The sequence below is a fragment of the Excalfactoria chinensis genome, chromosome 4 (genome assembly GCF_039878825.1).
Source record: "Excalfactoria chinensis isolate bCotChi1 chromosome 4, bCotChi1.hap2, whole genome shotgun sequence".
NCBI classification, from domain to species: Eukaryota; Metazoa; Chordata; class Aves; order Galliformes; family Phasianidae; genus Excalfactoria; species Excalfactoria chinensis.
Window position 1 is genome coordinate 64,566,750 of NC_092828.1, and position 9,000 is coordinate 64,575,749.

Consider the following 9,000-nt stretch of genomic DNA (forward strand, 5'->3'; position numbering starts at 1 on the left):
ATTGCTAAAACATAACTGAATTTTTACCTAAAATACAGTTTTACCCTAGCTAAGGCATATGCAGTGTTTCTCCTGGTACATAAAAGCTTCATCCCAAAATTATGAGTCTTGAAATCTATGGTAATCTACAGTTACTTGCCTTTTCCCAGTATCTCACATATGCTTCTATAAATAGCTTGCTTATCTCAATTTTCTTTATTAAACCAGGGATAGGAACAGCTGGATAATATGAATCATCTAACACCAGTGGAGGCAATAACTTGACTCCAGGGGTATGTAGTTGAAGAGCGCTGGGCCTTGCTTTCATTGCAGATGTAATTTTTCCTTGCCTACTACTTTTTTCTCCTTGCTGGTGCAAGAAAGAGAAGCGAGGCAGTAAGTATACCATGATTTTGTAGGGAAAATAAACTCTGCAACAAAGAAAAAGCAGTCAGAGTATCAGAACAGAAAAAGTCCTTGTGCTCTTTTCCAACACACTGCTGGAATAGCCAGCAGCATTCCTCATTTTGACAAATCAGCACATTGTCCAGTCAGTTATCAATAAAAAGAGGTAGGTCTACTGCAGTGTGTTTAGTTATTCAGCTCAGCCTCATTTTGCAAGAAAACTAAAAATCTGAACTAGCTTACCTAACTAAAGCATTCTCAGGCTGGATGCTGAACCAACTTTTCATGCTGTTGTTATCTTTAGGATTGGATTTGGCTTATGGTTTAAGATGCAAGTCCATATCCCACTGTTTTATAGAGCAGTTATATTACAATCAGACTATGCCACTGGATATAAGGCTTTCCATAAATTCAAAGCTTTACCTAAAAGCGATGTTTGACTCCATATCTATGCATGTGCAAATTAGAAACCCATACATTCAATGTTACTGACATGAAATATCTGTGTCATCAGTTCTTAGAATTTCAATTACATAAATTCGTTTTCAAGGCCTTATTTAATGGAAGCTGATATTCCCTTTCAAGGGGCCTATAATCTCTTCTTCTCTCAAGGGCTTTTAGCAAGTCCTTTTATTCATGAATAATGTTTTTGATATCTAAAGCGTCACTCATTTCATCCTTTCATTGAGTTGACCAGAAGTAATGACTCTTTCAAGGCTTTCTGTGCACACTGTAATGTTAAAACGTTAAAAGACTTTTAATCTTGAACAATGTGATTATCTCAGGACACAGTTCCATCAGCAAGGCTCATTTACAACCTTGAATGTTTGAAATTTCACAGTAAGAAGCAAAGTGCAAGGCTTAAAATCACATTGCAGCAAGTGCACACAAACCAGCATGTTCTGCTGTTTCCAGGAATGTCAGGAATGGTAGAATATATGTCAAATTTGAGCAAACATTTGTGAATGATTATCTCAGAATTCATATAGTTCTACTCTCTCTTCCACTATAGGAAAATGCCAGTGAGGCTCATGCATGATCTGAGCCTCTCTTGTGACAGGTCCCCATGCCTAGAGTGATTTTCCTTCCCTGTTTTTTTTTTCTTCCCTGAGGCTTGCTCTGGCAGCTGAAAGAAGAAGGAAAGGGTGAGAGCGGCAGGATAGGGCCATCACAGAGTAAAGATGACCAGAGAAAACGTTTCACCCTCTCTCAGATGCAAATCAACCATATCCACTGCTTCAGAACTGTTCTACCTGCTTGGGGTCTCTGCTATTCTGGCACACTTCAGCACACCTATTGTTCTGCTTAAGACCTTCTCATCCTCTCAGCCAGCATCTTCCAAAGTCATGGAAGAGTCACCCTTACCCTTAGGCACATGCCCTGGAGCTCTATCCCAAACTCATCGGCCTGCTCCCTATACTTGCACCTTCAAGTACCAATATAGAGGCAATACTTCAGACTAAATAGACTTCCAAAACACAGAATCGCACAGAAAACCATCCTACAGAGTCTATGTCAACTACTGAAAGAGCTTTGTGCTACTTGAAGTAAACAGAGAAAATCTTGCAGGTATTTTGGGCAGTGAAGACATTATTATGTCTCATTTTATATCACTACATTCTGTTAATACCTATACCCATCTACTGAGTAGTTGTGGCTGATTTGAAGTAGAACAAACTCAGAGAAAGGTCACAAATAATGAGAGTAAAGAATAAAAATTTTCCATCAAGGGAATGTTATCTGTAAATCATACTGCAAGAAAATAAGGTTGTAGACAAAACAAACAAACGACAAAAACCACAACACCCATCTACTATGACACTGCAAATTTCCCAAAAGATCTGTGGAAAGGTATGGAGGTGGGTATGTGACTGATTCATAACATCAATACTTCTGATGGCAAAGAGATCAAGCAGCCATTTATATTCTTTGAGAGTTCAGAATCTAAAGTGCTAGAATAAGAATTGATGTTCTTGATTTTATCCATTTTCTGAGAGAATGTGACAAGAGGAATACTGGACTCAGGAAGAAAGCAGGTGAGTTCTGAAATACATTAAAAAAACACCACAACCAAAACCTTGTATAGATATTGTAGAGTCTAAGCATGTACTCACCTGCATGAGAGGAGAGGACTATTATTTATGTTTAGCAAGTATGACTGTTCTGTTGAAAATAAATCAACTGTTATGACTACCAAATCCTTCCAGAGAATGTAAAACACTTAGCAGGATTTGGAGCTCTTGTTCAGGCAGTTCATTACAGATTGTTAAAACAACTTCATAATGGTCTGCAAGCAGGCTAGGAATTGTAATTGGTCACTGCCAAGATTGCTTGCCAAAATTCTCCTTCTTCATATCTTCTTTCTGCACTCAGTTCCTCCTTTATCACTGTTTCTATATTATATATATTTATTTTATTTTATTTAAGATCAATAACAATTTTGGGTGTTGGGGGCAGGGGTTCTGGCATCATTCTTGAAGCTTACCAGTCCTGAATAAAGGAGCAGTATTAACAAAACACTTATCGTATTTAAAAGAGTTTGTTTAGGTAATGCGTTAAGCTTTGCTACAGTTTAAACTCCTTATTTTTTTAGCTTAGTTTTTACATCAACTGTTTTTCTGATTCTGTCTTGAACAGCAAAAACAAAATATGTCTCAGGGGAATTCTGCACAGAGAGAATACAAATTTACCTATGCAGTATGAGTATAATATGTGTGACTCTTAGGCAATGACATGACAATTGCAAATACATTAATAAGTTGACCGTGTACAATACACCAGAGTATCGCTTCTGTATCTGTATGTAAGCAGATCAGAGAGTTCCTATGCAGTAGTCATTGCTTCAGGATTACTAGTTGTTAGGAAGTCTCAGAGGAATCAGGCACTCTAGAGCTACAACTCTGAGAAGGAACACAAAACCATCTGTACTTGTTTAGACCAAAGACTCATTTAGCTGAACAACCTTTCTGCAGTAATGGGTAATGTTGACTGTCTAAATGAATATAATTAACAAAGATAGCATAGGTGTTCCTAGCTTGCAGTAATCCATAGCTCAGGAAATTTCTGAGGCAGTGATGTGACTTTTCCAATTAACAAAAACTTCTGACAGTCTCCCAAGCATGTGGAAAGAAGCTCTGTAGCTAAAGAACCATCTTTCCCTCTCTTTTCTTCTTTTTTTAATAAATTTATCATAATCCTAAAGCCGCTTTCCAGATTTATATTAAACAGGCCCAAACCTCTTACAGAATATGTAAAATTAGCACCATTTTTTCTTATACTTATGATTTTACAATATTTGATTTTGAATTTTTCCTGCCATTTTATCTAATTCTTCATAGTTTCCCAAGAAATTTTACAAAGCACCTTTCGCTACTAAGGGCGAAAGCTCAGCATAAAAGTAGCTCAATTATGTAGATGTGTTTCTGGAAAGAAATGGAGAAATGCAACCCACTGTTGTAAATTTCACAGGGAAACAGACTGTATGACACCTTAGTTCAAGGCAACAAAAATGTTCAAAATCGTCATGCATACTCAGACTTCCCTCCAGCTAATTTAAATGAACTATACTGGATATTATTTCATCTGGTAGAATTAATATCCTGTGTAACGTGCTTGGCCTAATTTTTCTTTCTGCTTTCTTTAGATTGCTGTGGTACACTGGGTACAACCTGTATATCTAATGTGAGATGTGCTTGCTTGTTCTCCCATGCTATTATCTCTGAAAAATCATGGGGTAATTGCTCTGAACTGTCTTTGTTTCCAGTGTGTTTTACTGGTGGGAAGATGACTTTGTCTACAAGATTTTCAATTTTATCTGAAGACATTGAGCTCAGGGGCATCATAATTTCTCTCTGGAACCAATTCCACATTTCTTCAGGTTGGTTTCCAAAAAAAGTTGCTTTTTACAGACACAAGCCTTACTGGGGAGCTTGACTATTCACCTGTTGCTCTCATATTGGAGAGTGTGTGATGTAGACCTTACCTGCTAATGAGGAATCAGTGATGAGATTTGAGCAATTATATGCAATGTGCTTTCAGTAGGTACTTTCGCTAGGCAGAAGGGCTTCTGTTTATTGACATATTTACTATTTCTTTTTGAAAGGTTTGTTTGTTTGTTTATTTGTTTGTTTTTGCATGTACAGATAATAATAGAGCTCTAATAATAGAGCAAAAGGTCAAAAGTATACTGGTTCTCAGTTTTCCCAGTAGTTATTCCTGAATGCAAAGGAAATATAATCATACTCTCACCAAATAGGTGGAGAAATCAGTAGTTTGTGAGAGGAACTCCCTGAGTACCAAAAGGAAGTTAAAGGACAAATAAGTATGCACAAAATTCATAAATACATAGTACTTTCTCAAAAGTATCCAGCAATGCATCTAAATTTGCAACTTTCTCACCTGCTGATTTCCTGAACCTTTTTGTTATCTTGTTATTGCTTTCTTCAAATACTTCAAAGATGTATCTTTTGTCGTTTTCCATACAAAACAGTCTTTGTCTCAAAGGAAGGTTTTAGGGTTTTTTTCATATTCCTTTTGTTCTTCTGTTTCTTAACACTGGTCTTTGGGGAAAAAAATAAAAATAAGCAGGCAAGTTCATCATGACTGGGAGGAGGCACAATTTTTAGTGTTAGGAGCTTGGATATTTTTCCTTAACTCTTAAATAACTTGTGTCTTGATAGAAGATTATTAGCTACATAACTCTTCTAATTTTAGCTGAGATATTTTTTTTCCTAGTAGACAGTATGGCATTGGATTTATGATGAGGATAATGTTGATGACACACTGATGTTTTGGCTGTTGCTGAGCAGTGATTACACCAAGTCAAGGACTTTTCACGTTACCCTGCCGGTGAGGAGCTGGGGGTGCACAAGGACTGAGAGGGGACAAGACCAGGACAACCTACCCAGGCTGGTCAAACGGATGCCCTGTAAAAACTGTGTTGTGCAGCACTTGTTTCATCTAATTCTTGTTGTGGTGTTTCTCTTCTTTTCCATTTTGTTTCTTTTTTCATTCCCTTCCTTGTTAAACTGCCCTGAAATCCAGCGCAGATTGGCAATGGCAACAAATGTCAGTCATGCTTTTGCCTCCTTCTTACCTGCTCCTTTCATATCCTGAAGCTCCTTCATGCGGGTGCTATTATTTGTAGAGCTGCAGTGAAATGTGAGGTCTGAGACCAACATGGCAAAAAAAATTTCCCTGTGTTAAATTTCAATGGATCCCTTCCCTACCCTCAGTCATTCGTGTCTGTATGAACATTAGCATTGGCACAAGGAACAAGACAGCAAACCCAGACTTGGGGAACGACAAAGCCATTTATTTTGTCAGCAGTGCCAGTTTATGCAGCATTAAAATTCTGAAACTACAATGTGAGAAACACAAACTGCGACGTACAGAAATCTACAGCAAACCATCTGCATTCAGAATGATCTTTTAAGATTGAATTATTACATAAGTGGATTAAAAATTACATTCTTTAATTTATTCACAAATTTCATGCCTAATATCTGTCACAAAGTGATGCTTTAATGAATGCCTGTCTACCAAAAACATTGCAAGCGCTGAAAGAATATTTGGCTGTGCAGCCAAAATGTAATGGATTGGTAGAGAACATTTGTTAGGACAGAAAAAAAAGGTCTTCCATGTTCCAGAGACAGTCAGTTAAAATGCTGTTAAAGCTACAAAAGCTTCATGCAAATGTTTGTGGGGGATATGCCTGAAGCACAAGAACATACAATAGTCAGACAAACAAGCAACTTTTCTTGCTCTTAGTTTTTTATCTTGTGGTCATTGTATGGAAGCCAGAGTCAATTTTACAAAGCATATTATTATGATTCCCCCATGTCTAATATGCAGATTTCAGCTATGCAGATATTTGAAATTTCTGAGTTATTTCTGTATGCTAGAATCAGTGACATTCATGGATGCAGCTTGCATGCAGTTGGTTTGGAAACTAACCAAATTATGCTTATATTGTTATAAATTCAAACATTGAACTAAAATCATAACTAGAAAAAGAATGTAATCAATTAATAAGGGTTGATAAATGAATTGCACAAACTCTTAGAGAATAACTGGAGGTGATGCAGCCAGCCCATTAGTGTGAAGGGATTTGAATTGTTATTGATGAAATTGGCTGTGGGCAGCTCAATCATCAGAAAATTACTGGCTATGTTTGGAAGAATAAAGTAAAAGAAGAATATAGGACTATAAGATGAAGTTGTGTATTTTTCCATATTTAAAAATACATTTTTTGGGAAAAACCTGATATACTTAGAAATTCTTGCTTCTTCTCATCTTGTTATAGCTTTACATAAGAGTTTGTGTTAACTGTACAATAATTTGAAACTCTAAGGTAATCATTCTGTACTGTAAATATTTAATCTTGCTTCAGAACAAACTATCTCAGCTGTGCAAGCTACAGTATTGATTCACCTGGATAGAATTAAATGCAACTAGCAAGAGTGATACAGAAAGTTCTGTTAATCTGATTTCTTGTCCTTTCACTCTTCCTGATCAGAAATACCTCAGCATCACTTGCAGTAGTTTAACTCATGGGTGAAAAAATTGCTCTGAGATATGAGCACTATTTTCAAAATTGTTGCAAATCTAAGGCTGCACTTTCCCCTTAAAAACTGACTATGTATAAGAAACAGCATGAATATAAAACAGCAAACAGGCACTATAGTCATTACTACCAGAAGTGATGAATATCCTGTCTTCCATAAGAGCAACAATAATTCTTGGACAGAACCTTCCCTGCAAATTGATATACAGTCATGTATTATATATCTATATTACCAAGGATGCCCAATACAAGAGAAACTAGCAACTGTCATTTCTTTCTGACCTTGTTTAGCAAGAGATATAGTAAGTTAGTCTTTCTGTTGTCAGTTCTGCAAAGGATGGAGTTCACATGCAGCTTAAGAATATTGCTTGTAACAGCAAAATAATAGTTTTCAGAAGGTTTTTAAATTTTTCTTAATTTTTAATTTATTTATTTATTCATTTTTTTTAGAGTCTGCAAACAGAATTCCAAGAAAGTTTCAAAGCAATCTGTTCAGGTCCCTGGAGTAATTATTCTCAGATGTCAGTGTGACAATTCAGATGTCAGTGCTTGAAATTGCTGGTCATTTTACAAGGCATTCAGCTCATGTAGGTACCTATTTTTGTAGGTTAGAATGAAAGCAATTTCAGGGAATATAAGAACAATTTTATTTCCTTTATCAATTTAAAAGTGAAGCATTATCAGGCCTTATTGAAGTGCTATCCTTTTGCTCTGGACCACTTGGGGAAAATCTAAGAAGCAGCCTGAAGCAAATACGCATATGGATGTGATTTATTTTTATATGGTGGCAAAAAACCCTACTGCAACTGCAGTGTTATGAGTACCAAATGTTTTTTCCAGTACCATTATTTCTGTACTCATCAAGTTCATACATTCGCTGTCTCTCTTTTCTCCCATACTTGCAGAAAGACTGGTGCTGACCTAAGCTGGAGAGTTGACAAGCTGTATGTACTCATGTCATGTGAAGGAGCAGTATATTCTGCTCTGACCAGTCTTAATGAAAAGGCCAAAGTATTTTTTAAACATTTGCCTATATAAAGGCATGTTTGGTGATGTGACTCTGTCCTTCAGTGCCAGTTTTATTCCTGAATCAATGCTAACAGAATTTCAGACATCTCTTGACCCAAAACAGTGATGAGTGATAAGAAGAATAAATGATCTTTTGAAGGGTTTCCTCAAACCCATCCCAGGATATTAGGTAAGAAGGAAACAAAATTAGTTAAATCAATTCCTACAACACCTCTGAATGTGTAGACAGAATTCCAAGGGCTCATGCTTCTTAGAGACTGTATTCAGAGCAGTGAGGAGCAATCTGTCACTATGAACTGACTGCAGCTTCAGTTAATAAAGCTACGGTTGCGTGAGAAGTAAATTGGGAGGTAATAAGAAAGGGCAGAGTATATGGAAGATGAAACCATCAGGACTGTTGTAACTCACTTTCAGGTTCTGTTCTGATATAGCTTTGAAACAATATTTCTAGGGTGTTCTTCCTTCGTATTTTGTTAGAAAAGAATAATTCTTAATTGACACAAGAATCTCAAGGAAGATCTAAGTAGCTGATTATAGTGATGAAACACTGAATTATATATATAATTATACACAAAATGCTGCCAGACAACCTACATGAATTGACCTAATAATTAGAAAAAATATTTTCAAAAGCATATTTTTCAAATTTACTGGGCTCCCTCTTTTAATTAAAGTGCAGTGTTCATATACTGCATTTAATCTCTGTGCATAATTGACTAGAATAAAAAAAGCACAAAACACATAAACAATAAATGTCACAACAATATTGGATTTCACATTTCAGATGTATTAGGAAACACACTTTCTTAATCGTTTGTTTGTTTGTTTGTTTTCCACTGAAGACATAAAAAACAGTATACTGAAATCTCCAAGCAATTTTCAACCTTTAAGTCCAGGAGAAATATTGGGGTTAAGCTATGTTTTTTAACTGATTCCTCATCTGCAACCAAGGAAATTTAGTAGAACGTAATAATAATTTGAATGGTGTCATTTTAACTTCAGAAGTATGATGGAGACAATTA